Source organism: Triticum aestivum, chromosome 2A, assembly GCF_018294505.1.
Source record: "Triticum aestivum cultivar Chinese Spring chromosome 2A, IWGSC CS RefSeq v2.1, whole genome shotgun sequence".
Lineage (NCBI taxonomy): Eukaryota > Viridiplantae > Streptophyta > Magnoliopsida > Poales > Poaceae > Triticum > Triticum aestivum.
Genome location: NC_057797.1, coordinates 248,455,681 through 248,470,359, shown reverse-complemented (window position 1 = coordinate 248,470,359; position 14,679 = coordinate 248,455,681).

Sequence of the window (14,679 nt, the reverse complement as noted above, 5' to 3'; positions counted from 1 at the left end):
CGATGAATGAGGGAAGCATACAGGATCCAGATACCACAAGTTGCCCAGAGGCGGTCCCGCACGGTGCTCTAGTTTGGGACCAACACCATCAGTACTGGCCCCCTGCTATGTAGAAAATCATCGGGTTCATGACGCCCTATGCAAATTAATTATTAGGTTCAAGTATTATTATGGCAAATGTTAAAACCAATGTTGGGCCTTGCTGGAAGATTTTTATTCAAAACGAATTGTCAAGAGGGTCCATAAACCCTCACCGTGTTACGGACGCAAAATCAAGGAACATAACACCGGTATGACAGAAACTAGGGCGGCAAGAGTGGAAGAAAATACCAGGAAAAAGGCCGAGCCTTCCACCCTTTACCAGATATATAGATGCATTAATTAAATAAGAGATATTGTGATATCCCATGAAATCCATGTCCCAACATGGAACAACCTGCAACTGCACCTGCAACTAGCAACGCTATAAAAGAGGCTGAGCAAAGCGGCAACATAGCCAAACAACGGTCTGCTAGGAGGGGTGAAAAGGTTAGAGGCTATCATGGCAATTTGGGAGGCTTGATAAACAAGTGGTAGGTAGTGCGACATAGCGATAGCATCGAGACAACTAGCATATCAAAGATAGTAGTGAGATACAAGGTGATGGTCATCTTGCTTGAAATCCCACTAGGAAGAAGAATGAGTCCACAAAGAAGATGAATCCACGTAGTCGAATGAATCCTCACAATCGAAACAAAATAGGAACTATCGAGATGGAGCACAACTGAAAAGAAGCAAAAAACATGGTAAACACACAAGCACATAAATCTAACATGATCCTCAACCAAGTATGATGCATGACAATGCTACATGATGCAAAGATGAATGCAACAAACGAAACAAATCACACAACGAACCGCGGAATCCATGGAAGGCATCTGGAGCGCCGGTCTTGGGGCGTCACAACTCTCCTCCACTTACAAGAGATCTCGACCCGAGATCTAAGGATGGCACCGGGGAGAAACGAAAGAGGAAAAGGTAAAACAAAGTTGCTTCTTTGACAAACGAGTGAAACCAATGAACCTTGAGAGGTTGAAAAGTTGAAAGAAAGAATACAACAGAGTTGAACAGAATTGAGAGCACTCCGGTAGACAAGAGAAACAAGGAACACCATGTGAACCTTGGAGGTTGCAAAGCTATGAATGACGAGCACAATGGTCAAGAAGAAATTGAAACCACTCTGGTTGAAACGAGATAAACAAGGAATAAGGAAGAACAAATTCGGACAACACTCCGATCAAAAAGAGAGGCAAGAAATAGAGCATGAACTTGACAAGATGGAATGATACTTGACGAGAGCAACAACAAAATGCCTCCAGAAGAAAGAATAGAAGCTAGATGGTTGGAAGAAAAAACCGAGAAGAAAAAAACATCTTCTACCTCAAATGAATTAGAAAGAGCATCCTTAGGAGAAAGGCTTGAACGGAGTTGTTGAAAAATCGATAACAAAAGAATAAGCTTGTTGTGGGCTTATGGTAAACATCTCAAAACTTGAGGTGAAATTCTGCCACTAACGAAAAACAATTGATTTCTTGAGAGCAACGAAGAGGTGAAAACTTCTTCACCGAGATGAGAATGAGAAAATTGGATCATTGATAAGTACCACAATAGCAACATTCCTTAGGGAAGGCTTTAGGTCAAATCTTTACCAAGATAACTCCAACGAAGAGATTGATGGATTTAAAATACCTCATACTTGACAACATGTGAACCTTAAAACACGAAGGGCAATTGACAAGAATGCCATAACACCACCTCAAATGATAAGGTAGAGAGAATTGCACTTCGGAAGGCAAGATGAAGAATGCTTGAACTCCTCAAACAAAACATGTGTTGGGAACCATGTTTATTTTACAATAAAGCTTCACGGATCTTAGCTTGGAGAGAAATCTTGAAGAATAATTGAATAATGAAAGGAATCCTTGACGAACCACCATGCTGAGCCTTCGTGAGAACTCTGGTAATAAAAGAATGATCAAATGAAAGGAAAGCTGAAAGAACTCCGGTAGTAAAATGGTGATAGAAAGAAAGAGAAGTTGAAAACACAAGGTGAATCCTTGGAATGATTTAGATGGAGCTTCACGTGGGTTAACTTAGATAACTTGGAACTCCGGAAAAGAAGGATGAACAACTTGAAACCGAGAAGTTATTCCTCACAAACAAACTCCGAAGGAAGGGATCAGACAGTTGGATGGTACAAGAATAAAAATTATGTTATGCATGTCCTTCATCAAATTAAATTAATGACAACCAATGGGTTTGGCATAGTACTTATTCTCATTGAAAAAGGATTAAGGAGGGATATAGATCAACTTGAAGGTCTTCAACGAACCACCGGTATGATTTGGAAAGAATGAACTAATTGATACGAGAACATAGAAAGAGGAATTTGTCGGATGTGGGGTTCCAGCAAACCCTTGAGGTTGGAACACTGGGGTGCGCGCGAAGTCTTTTCCTCCCACCGATCTACGCCCTATCTCACTAAGATCTTGCGGACGAACTCGACGAACTCGCAACACAGAAAGACACAAGATTTATACTGGTTCGGGCCACCATTGCGGTGTAATACCCTACTCCAGTGTGGTGGTGGTGGATTGCCTCTTGGGCTGATGATCAGCAATACAAGGGGAAGAACAGCCCCCTGAGGGTGAGTTGTTCTCGTGTTTGGCTAACTTGTGTGTGTCGGGATGATCTTCAGGCTCTTTTTGCCTATGGTGGTGGCTAGTCCTATTTATAGAGGCCTTGGTCCTCTTCCCAAATATTGAGCGGGAAGGGAGCCAACAACCGCGGGCAATTTTGAAGGGGGACAGCTAGTACAAGCTATCCTGACAAAGGTGGTCTCCGCCTGCGAAAGGCTCTGGTGGTGACGCCGTCTTGGGCTCCACAATGACCTCCCTCTTGCCGTCCTTCTGGTCTTGGTCTTGTTGCACCGATATGGAAACCTTTGCTTGATGCCTCAGTACTCCTCGCCTGCACTGGCCTCCTTAGCACGAAAGAGGAAACAAGGACACTGCATGTGCTGGCGCCCGCCTGGTGCCCACCTGGTGTCGATCGTCATGGCTCACGTCATGAGAGCCTCATGAGGTTTGCCTCACCTTCTTATCTCCACCCCTCATGAGCCTGCCCGACTAGGCCACTCCAGAGGAGGTCTTGTGTCGTCCTCCTCGCGAGGCTTGGCCCCTCGCGAGGGTCTTGGATGCCTTGTTGATGAAGATGGGCCGTACGACCTGCTGGCTTAGTCACGCCGTGGGCTGCAGGCAGGCAAGACTAGGGACCCCCATTCCCAGAACGCCGACAGTAGCCCCCGGGCCCAAGGTGCGCTCGGGCTTGGCTTCACGGCGAAGCCAAGGGTCAAGTACGGAGCACCGCAGGCCCCCAAAATCCCGCGGCCTTGGTTGACACGTGGCGGTTGATTCGATGTGGGCGTCTCCGCTTCCCCACGCTGCCTCGGGAACTGCATGACTTGACAAGTCCCTGCGACATGCATGGAAAACCATCATTACCTACGATCGTGAGAGGTGCTGGTTCGCCTTCTCTTGCTATAAATGGGGAGGGGGGATGAGCCCTCGTTGCCCATGTCTTCCTCTCTTTCTTGCTTCTTCCTCCTTGCTCCACTGCTAACATCAATGGTGCCTATCAGAAGGTTCTCCGCCGAAGAAAAGGGGAAGGCCCCCCGAGATAACCCGGAGTCACTTCCTCCGAAGAAAAGGGCGATCCACCGCCGTGCCGAAGCGGCGATGCAAGTGGTGACGAGGCCTTGGTGCGAGCGGCCTCCCCCCAGGGTATCCACTACCCCTGTATGTCCAAGCCGAGGGCTCAGGAAGGCGGAGCGACGAGCAGCACCGCCCACGCTGCTCTAGGGGTCGCCGTGCCGCGGCGACGCACGCTGTCGCCACCGGAATCCATGTCGCGGACTCCTCGCGCGAGCTGGTGCTGTGGGCGCCGATGCCCCAAAGCTCTTGGATCCGCTTCCCACGGTTCTTCTCCGATGTGATGCCGCCGTGGGGGCCTCTCGAGCTCTGGTTGCAGCACGCCGACTGGAGCAGAGGTCGAAGCGGTCCCCTCTAGCAGGATCTTCATGACTCGTGGCTAGTGCGAGATCGCGCGGGTCTGCCACGCGAGGGGCGCCCTTGCAATCCACCTTGAGTACGACGGCGTCTCCACACTCTTCTTCAAGGTCTTCGACGCTGAAGGCCGCCGACTGTAATGCTGCTCCAGAGAGGAGCACGAGGCTGACAAGCGTTCCGCTCGCGGCCACTCCAGCAGCAGCAGCCCTTGGGAGTCCAACAGCTCTCCTGAGCTCTACGAGACTCCGAAGACGAGCGACGACAGTTACGTGCCCCCGAGCTCTAGTCGCTCTCGGAGCAGTGCCGCCGCGTCCGGCCATCGCCGCCGCTGATCTGGATGGGGTTGGCGCCGGCTTCCCGTGGCCCACTGTTGATGATGACGTCTGCCACAGGCGGGTGTAGATAGGGTCCTTCTTAGTCTTAGCTTTCATTCCCTGCGAAGAATCATGAAGCGCCCCGTGGGGGGCATATAAGGGTTTGTAGTCTTTTGTGCTTAATTTCCCTGTTATGAAGATTTGGTGAACGCGCGTCCCGTTAAGGCTCGGTCTCCCCTTTCTTTCCTCGCGATGGCTTGTTGCTCTACGCCGAAAGGTCGCGGTCTGCAGGCAAGCTATAGCCGTCACTGGTATACCAGGTCGCGTGCCGTGGTCAAGGCCAAGAGGTGTGCAGCCCGAGGTCCGGTAAGAGCCCTTGAGGCGTGATGCTCAGGAGGTCCCCCTTAGCGCTCAAGCAGCCACAACAAGGGAAGAAAGGGAGTTTACGTGGCCGCAACGGGGTTGCGGCAAGGCGTGGGTGACCATAAGGCACATACATTTAGCCGATCCGAGGGTGAGACTTATCTTGTGAACTTCGTGGCGATTACTGACGTTGCGCTAGGGCCGCGCGCCAACTTATGCAGCATAGCTAGGCCGGCCCACACAGGTTTCCCTCTTTCCATGCTCTCCTTAGTGCTCTGCGTCCTCAGGTCCCGGCCCTCGAGCGAGCTCAGCCACCACTGGTATGTCAGGTCGCGATGCCGTGGTCAAGGCCAGAGGGTGACGGCTGGAGAGCCAGTAAGAGCTCCTGAGTCGCGATGCTCAGGAGCCCCCCTTTTAACGCGCAAGCGAAGTGCACGAGAGAAAAGGAGACACGCGGCGCCGCCTGCTATCCTCCCTGCGGGATCCCTGTGAACAGGCACAAGAAGACATGGTTTGCCATTACTGCCACCTGCCTACCGCTGGTTGGTCTGGATGAAGTGAAGGCACTGAGGGCCTGGTGAGGTGACATGCGCGGGGCGTGCCGCGAGCCAGAGCTCGACCGCTCAGATTTGTCAATGTGGCAGGGACGGACCCATGCACCAGCGCCATGCCTGTGAGGAGGCCTCGTGGGAGGCGATGATCGAGCATGTGATAACCGTAGGCAGGTTAAGCAGGGAAGGCAAATCAGCTTGGGTAAATGCAGGAAGATACATGCCACTGGGTCCGGCCCGAGCTGCTTGGGGATGATGCAGCCCGAGGGGCGCCCCCAGCAAGGCAAGCTAAAAGACATGAGCCAAAAGGGATACATGCCGCAGGGACGGACCCACGCGGCCTGGGAATAATGCAGCCCAAGGGGCTCTCCCAGCTTGAACGAGCTTGGAAGATGTCACCTGCTTCTGTAGACGAACCAGAGTTGGCGCAGCTGAAGGCGTGCGTCGAAGAAATGACTCCTCATGAGTCACCGGAGCCCTGAGCCTCGGGAAGCTCTGGGGGCTCAGGAGGCTCCCTGAAGACCGTCTCCGTTTCCTCCAGGACGGTGCGGCACCTAACCTCTCGAGCCGCCAGGTCACGCCGCATTTTGCGCTGATAGGCCGACGCCAAGCTCGGCAAGCCGAGGGGCATGCGAACGTAGCTGTGCGGTAGGCCCTCGCAACAGCCCACACGCGAAGGCCAGAAGCGCTCCTGAGACGCGGCCCTATTGAGCCCTGGGACATCAATGCAGACGCGCAGCTCAGCACCCTCGCCTGGGTGGTGAGCTGCGCCCTGTGAGCGGCTGTCGCCGAACATGGCTCTTGCGTCTTGCAGTTCCTATGTGGTCTTGGCGATGAACTCTTGAGTGGTGGGCACCCCTTACCCTGTGTTCTCCTGAGGAAAACATGCCATGTAGCATGCCTCCAAGTGGTGGCCGAGCATCTCCCTCGTGAGGTTGGCAAGGCCTGATGCCCTCTAGAAGAGAGCCCTACCCGAGGAGGGCGCTGGGCGTGCCTTCCTACACGATGGAGGGTGGCGCCCCTGGGACGGACGCTGATCCTGATGAGGCATCTGCCACGACGCCATCCTCCTGAGGTCCTGCGTGGCGTAGCTGCTTCTTCTTAGGGATGGCCTCTGGAGGGCCCTCACTTTTGCTGTCGGGGTCATCGATTGCTGCAGCTTGGAAGGCGCGCTCGAGGGAGCACACCGCATCCCTTTCCTCACATGGGACCGTGATGACCCTGCCGCTTCCAGGCATCTTGAGGACGTTATAGCCGTGGTGGGTGACCGCCATGAACTTGTCCAGGGCCAGAGACCCAAGGATGGCGTTGTACGGCAGGCGGATGTGGGCAACGTCGAAGTCGATGAGATCGGTGCGATAGTTGTCGCGCATGCCGAAGGTGACAGGCAGGCGGACCTGCCCTAGCGGTGTGGTGGAGCCGTCGGTCACTCCTGAGAAAGGTTTGGTTGGCTGGAGCTGCTCATATGGCACTTGGAGGTTGTCGAATGTGTCGACGGACATGACATTGACACTTGCACCATCGTCGATGAGGGTCTTGGTAACCTGCACATTGCTGATGACTGGGGAACACAACATCAGGAGGACGCCGGCGGTGGCCGCGCACTTGAGCTGATCTGCCGAGTCGAAAGTGATGGCGCGCTGGGACCACTTGAGCGGGCACGCAGCCTCAAGCTTGGGGAGCACCGCGTTCACCTCGTGAGTGAACCGTTTGAAGATGCGCTGAGAGGCTGGGGCCTGGGCGCTGCCCAAGATGCAAGCGATTGTACGCGGCTACTGGAAGCCCATAGCCCCCTCGTCCCGATGATGATTGTCCTTCCTTCTTGGTGGCGGCAGCAGGGGAAGACCGGTGTTGCTTTGGGGGCGATCCTCACGAGGCTGGTCCCTCCAACCCTCCTCGCGGGGATGGTCTTTCCAGCGGTCCTCACGAGGCATGTCGCGCCATTCCTGGCGCGGGCCACGGTCGTCCCAGTGTCCGCCTCCACGTCCTCCTCCACAGTCATAGCACCAGTCTCTGCGCTCGGGGCGTCGACCATAGCATCCTTCTCGTATGGCTCTGAGCTCTAGGCAGTTGCTGGTGTTGTGGGTTTTCAGGTTGTGGAAGGCGCAGAACGGTCGACTGTTCTTGGATGACTCGGGCTGATCTCTGCCCCGTTTGGTGTCGGGCTCCGCTGCTAGCACCACTGCTTCCTTGCGCTTCAAGTCCTTGGCCCTGGCTTTCTTCTCTTCTGTGCCCGCGGCTGGCAGCTCAAGAGGAGAGAGGGGCCCCTCCTCAGCTCTTGCGCACTTGGTCGCCAGGTTGAACAGCTCCTGAGATGTGCAGAGTTCCTCGTGGATAGCAAGCTCTTCCTTCATCTTGACGTCACAGATGCCGTCGGAGAACACAAAGATGGTGGACTCATCCGTGACCTTGGGGATCTTGAGGCGGGTGTTGTCGAAGCGCTGAATGTACTTCTGGAGGGTCTCCCCTGGCTGTTGCTTGATGCAGCACAGGTCGCCTGCGGCCGGCGGGCAGTCGCGAGTGCCCTGGAAGTTGGCAATGAAGCGGTCGCGCATCTCGTCCCAGGAGGAGATCGAGTCGTGCTGTAGGTTCAGGAGCCAGGAGCGGGCCCCGTCCATGATCGAGTCGTAGAGCTACAAGAACTCCACGGGGCCGGCGGTGCCGTCGTAGCGAGGAGGCAGATCTGGCTTGAACTTGCCTGGCCAGGCGACGCTGCGCAGCTCAGGTGTGAAGGCGCGGCAGCCGGCCGTAGTTATTGGGGCCCGCTTTGGAGCTGGAGGTTGGTCTTGACGAGGTCCGCGCGGCGCCGCCGCGGGCGGCACACGGTCTTGACGAGGCGGCGCAGGAAGCGCGGGTGCAGCTCCTCGTGGCCGAGGGATTTCTTAGTAGCTTCTCTCTTCGCGCGCGGGCACCGGACGTGGCGGATCACACTGCGGGGCCGCGCACCTTGGTGCCAAGGCACCGTCTTTGGGCTGGGGTGGTGGAGGCATGCTCCGGGCCTCATCGCCCGTGGCCGGCTGAGGGTGAGTGAGGGAGTCCTGGATTAGGGAGTATTCGGGTAGCCAGACTATACCTTCAGTCAGACTCCTGGACTATGAAGATACAAGATTGAAGACTTCGTCCCGTGTCCGGATGGGACTTTCCTTGGCGTGGAAGGCAAGCTTCGCGATGCAGATATTCAAGATCTCCTACCATTGTAACCGACTCTGTGTAACCCTAACCCTATCCGGTGTCTATATAAACCGGAGGGTTGTAGTCCGTAGGCAGTCAACTCCATACACAACTATCATACCATAGGCTAGCTTCTAGGGTTTAGCCTCCTTGATCTCGTGGTAGATCTACTCTTGTACTACCCATATCATCAATATTAATCAAGCAGGAGTAGGGTATTACCTCCATCGAGAGGGCCCGAACCTGGGTAAAAAAAGTGTCCCCTGTCTCCTGTTACCATCCGGCCTAGACGCACAGTTCGGGACCCCCTACCCGAGATCCGCTGGTTTTGACACCGACATTGGAGCTTTAATTGAGAGTTCCTCTGTGTCGTCGCTTTTAGGCCCGATGGCTCCTTCAATCATCAACAACGATGCAGTCCAGGGTGAGACTTTTCTCCTTGGACAGATCTTCGTCTTCAGCGGCTTCACACTGCGGGCCAATTCGCTTGGCCACCTTGAGCAGATCGAAAGCTATGCCCCTGGCCATCAGGTCAGGCTTGGAAGCCTAAACTACACGGCTGACATCCGCGGGGACTTGATCTTCGATGGATTCGAGCCACAGCCAAGCGCGCCGCACTGTCTCGATGGGCATGATATAGCTCTGCCACCGAACAGTGCCTCGGAGGCCGCGCACGCATCGGTTCTGACCATTGATTCGGAGCCCACTGCACCGATCGAGGATCGGCGGTTGGACGCTACCTCAGGGGCTGTGATCTCAGAGGCGATTGAGCCGAACTCCAGCCCCGCACTCCGCATGGCCCGTGACTCCGAGGAGCCGGATTCTTCTCCGAGCTCCGAGCCCCCTGCGCCCCTGCCGATCGAATCCGATTGGGCGCCGATCATAGAGTTCACTGCCGCGGACATCTCTCAGCACTCGCCCTTCGGCGACATCCTGAAATCTCTAAAGTCTCTCTCTTTATCAGGAGAGCCCTGGCCGGACTACGGTCAGCAAGGATGGGATACGAACGATGAAGAAATTCAAAGCCCACCCACCACCCACTTGGTAGCCACTGTCGACAATTTAAACGACGTTCTCAACTTCGACTCCGGAGGCATCGACAGCATGGATGACAATGCAGGAGATACCGACGAACCAACGCCCATAGGGCATTGGACAGCCACCTCATCTCACAATGTGTACATGGTGGATACCCCTAAAGGAAGCAATAACAAGGAAAAAGGGGATGGGACGGGAGTTTGACACCCCGAAAAGCAATCAAAGCGTCGGCGTAAACGCCGACCCAAGCCCCGCCTCGACAAAAACCCAGCCATAGAACCGAACATCCCTCCCTCGGCAAAAATGGCACCCCGGACGACCTCACGCCGAATAAACCTATGGAGCAGAAGAATCTCCACGAGAGGCTCGTTGCAACTGCACGCAGCCTAGAGGAGCAGAAGCGGAAGCTAAAAACAGCGGAAGACGCACTCCAGATTAGATGGAACAAAGTAATCAATACCACAGATAAGTACGGCGACAGTCGCCGCACTAAAAGCTATCCAAAAAGAAAGCTACTGCCTGAATTCGACGAAGAGGCCCTAGAGCCCTCGCATTCCAAAAATGAAAAAGCCACACGGTCGGATAGACGACCCCATAAAGCGGCAAGCGGCGCCGCACCTAGATCAGCATGCGACCCATTTAAGGATCCGCATCATGGCCCAGTCAGGTCCACTTATGGGCCAAGAAAGCAAGCTCTCGTAAGCAACGCTATGAAGCCATCATCAGAATCCGGCATACCCAAATACAAGGGTGCCGCACACCCCCTATGTTTTACCGATGAGCTCCTGGACCATGAATTCCCAGAGGGATTCAAACCCGTAAACATAGAGGCATATGATGGAACAATAGACCCTGGAGTCTGGATCGAGGACTATATCCTCCACATACACATGGCTAGAGGAGATGATCTCCACGCCATAAAATATCTACCCCTCAAGCTTAAAGGGCCAGCCCGGCATTGGCTTAAAAGCCTTCCCGAAAACACAATTGGAAGCTGGGAAGAGCTCGAGGATGCTTTCCGAGCAAACTTTCAAGGGACCTATGTCCGCCCTCCGGATGCAGACGATCTTAGTCACATAACTCAACAACCCGGAGAATTAGCTCGGCAGTTCTGGAATAGATTCCTCACTAAAAAGAATCAGATAGTCGACTGTCCAGACGCCGAAGCCTTAGCAGCTTTCAGGCATAATGTCCGAGACGAATGGCTCGCTAGACACCTCGGCCAAGAAAAGCCAAGAACAATGGCCGCACTAACAAGCCTCATGACCCGCTTTTGTGCAGGGGAGGACAGCTGGTTGGCAAGGTGCAGCTCCAGCAACCCAAGTACATCCGAAACTAGGGATGGAAATGGAAAACCGCGACGCAACAAGGACCGTCGCTGGACTAAAAACAAAAGTCCGAAGAGCACGGCAGTCAATGCCGGATTCAAAGGCTCACGGCAAAATAAGGAAAAATCGCCCCCCAGGATAACAGGGACGATCCATCCAACCTAAATAAAATCCTGGACAGGATATGTCTGATACACAGTACTCCCGGGAAGCCTGCTAACCATACCCACAAAGACTGTTGGGTTTTCAAACAATCCGGCAGACTCAATGCCGAACACAAGGGGCTCGACACACCAAGCGAAGACGAGGACGAACCCCAAAAGCAGAGTACCAGGAAACAAAAGAACTTCCCACAAAAAGTAAAAACAGTGAACTCACTTCACATAACAAAACGTGCGGCGCCCGTAAAGGTATGCACCACACGGCCTAAAGGGTCCTTCCACTGGTTGTCAAAACCGATCATCTTCGATCAGCTAGATTATTCTAGGAATATCAAGAATGTAGGCTGGACTGCCTTGATACTCGATCCAATAATTGGCGGACTCATGTTTTCAAATGTCCTTATGGACGGCGGCAGTGGACTAAACCTAATATATCAGGATACAATCCAGCACATGGGGATAAACCCAGCAAGAATCCGCCGCAGCAAAACCTCCTTTCAAGGGGTAATACCTGGTTCGGACACCCATTGTACGGGTTTTCTCCGGCTCACAGTCATGTTCGGCTCCGCCGATAACCTCCGCCGCGAAAAGCTGATCTTCCACATCTTCCCGTTCTCAAGTCGCTATCAAGCACTACTGGGACGCGAAGCTTTCGCTCGCTTTAACGCAATACTGCATTATGCATCTCTTACGCTTAAGATGCCCGATCCACGAGGCATCATCTCTTTAAAGGGGAAGCAATAAAGTGCGCCTCCCCAAGCGGAGGACTGTGCGGCCGCTTTGACAGCCTCACAGCAAAATGGCCTCACCGGCCAAAAAACTTCAAAATAGGTCATTTAAGACCAAGAACGCGGATATACAAGTTCGGTGCAAAATCATCATTGATGCAGGCCTAGAAGCCATATAACCCCGCACTAGGGGCTTCATGCATATACAATAAGAGACAATAAAGCTCAAACTCATATATCTTACTTTATACTTTGCTTATTTTAAACTTTTTCGGCACGACCCGTTTTCAACTCAGTTCCTCTCTTTTACAGATGAACGTCGTGCCGCGCCCGTCTAGGATACGGCACAACGGAGACACAGGCGCAGACGTGCAGTAGGGACCCGTCCTAAAGGATTCTTTTTAGATTAAGACCCTGCGTAAACCTTTTTTACTGTCTCTTGTTGCTACACATCCCCTAGTTTTTCGTTTCTAACATAACCAAGGAGGAGGCTGGCGTCTTGGCATATGGCCACGTCAGAATTTTTGCACGTACCTGGACACTAGGGGCTTTTTTAATAAAGAGTGTTGTTTGGCCCGCACTCATAAAGACCGAACACCTTAGGGAGTGTTCGGCGTTGCGAGTTTTGGCATTATATGCATCAGCTCCGAATCATGTCTTTGGTCAAATGTTGGGTTGCCCGGCTCCTGAGTTCGGCTACCTTATGTTCCGCTATATCGGCTAAGGTAGCACCAGGAGAACTACTTCGATTGTGCCCCCGGTTCGGCCAGGGCGAGCACCTCAGTAGAGAAAGCCGAAAACTGACTGTCATGATGTAGCGTGAGACTGGTCAGCCACTCGATGACCGATCGGAATCTATCAGATTCCTCCGCTTTAACGAAGGGCCGCTTCCCGGTCAGGTACATACGCGCCCTGAATTCGGACGAGCGCAGTTGCCACCAAAGAGCTACCTAAAGAGTCTCATTTTCAAACTCCTATGGCTAAGTGAAAGTGTTAAAGCATTATAGTCCGGTTGCCTGGCCCGCTGTGCTATCACCTCCTTTGTAGGACCAAGACGTTGGGTTAAGTGTGAAAATGCGTCTTCTGCGAGCACCCTCGCATTATGTGCGTGGGGGCTGAAGCCAACGACTGCCATCTTTCAGATTCTACATATATATATATATATATATATATATATATATATATATATATATATATATATATATATATATATATATATATATATATCTTAAAACGGCCGCATAGAAGGTGTTAACAATACTTGGAGGCACAAGTATAAAAAAGGCCACTACAATTTATCAAAATACTACTTGCTATCATAACATAGCATCTTTCGAGCACTGCGTCTCTATTACACGAGCGCCTTCAAGGACTTCCTGAAAATAGTGCTCGGAAGACACTCGGCTTTTGTCCGAATCTCGGGACGCAACAACGGTGGTCTCCATCTCTGCCCAGTATGTCTTGACACGGGCAAGAGCCATCCTTGCGCCCTCTATGCATGCTGACCTCTTCATTGCATTAATACGCGGCACCGTGTCAAGGAATTGCTGCACCAAGCTGAAATAACTCTTCGGCTCCGATCTCCCCGGCCACAGATGATCCATGATGTACTTCATGGCGAGTCCGGACAACCTATTCAGTTCGGCCCATTGAGCCAAACAATCATCCACTGACAGTGGACGCTCTGGATTATGAAACTGCGACCAGAAAAGCTTTTCCACTTTGCAATCTTTCTGATCTCGAAAGTGTTCAGTCGCATCAGCAGCACTCGTTGCCAAGTCCAGAAATATGTCTTCCACACTCCACATCCGGTCCAACGGAGCAAACTTCGGATCACAAAACTTCCTCCGCAGCATAAAGGGCTTTTCCAGCCGCAATCTGTTCGGCCTGACACAGCTCCTCTTTCGCAGCTCTCATCGCAGAGCGAGCGTCCTTGGCATCGGCAACGGCCTTCTCTAAGTCCGTCTGTCTCGCCTGGTCTTCTTTCTCAAGAAGTTTGCAACGGTCTGCAGCGCTCTTTAACTTCTCGGCCATCTCTTCTTTGCTTTGGCAGTGAGCAGCCTATTCGGCTCTCAACTCTTCAAGGGCCTTCTTGGCAGCCGCATCACTTTTTCTGGCTTGCTCCTTAGCTCGGGCAAGTTCTGCCCTAAGATTCTCCATGGCGGCCGTACTATCTACATCAAGCACACACATTGTAAGACACTGGCATGAAGCTCCTCTTACCTGATGCCGCCCGAAGAATTACATACCTTGAGCCTCATCAAGCCGCTTGTTGACAAGCGCGATGTCGGCATCTGCCATGTCCAGTTGCCGCTTTAGTTCGGCCACATCATTAGTTCAGCTTGATTCCGGAACCTCGCCAACTACATTCAAAGGCGACATCTTAGACCTGGGATTATGATCCTCTGCGTGCCGTCATTTCTTGACAACGCGCAAAGTCTCAGGGGCTACTATCTACACAGGGCGCATCTTACTTATGCGCAACTGACAAAAGGGTACATCTTCTAACGTACCTCAAAACCCGCCAGTAAACTTTTTATGGCCTCATGCAATCCACTTTCTGCAGATGAAATCCTTTCAATCACCATGCCCATCAATGCACGGTGCTCCTCTGAGATAGAAGCTCGCCCCAGCAGAACCTTCAGCTCCTCCGGCCGAGCACCAGATGGTGCCGGACTTGTCCTACGACCTCTTTCAAAGGCCGGACGCGGAGAACCTTGGGGGGCCACATAGCTATCTTCCGCCCCTGCAGGATTCGGAGAAACCCTCCGTGACAACACCTCACGGTCGCCCGCCTCGCTAGGCGGTACGGCAGGGGGAGGCGTCCCGCTCTCCATCATCTTCGGAAGAAGATCCCCCGAAGACGAGCTCTGCTGAGAAGGGCTGAGGTCCGAGCTACAAGGTAAAATTTCGGTTAAT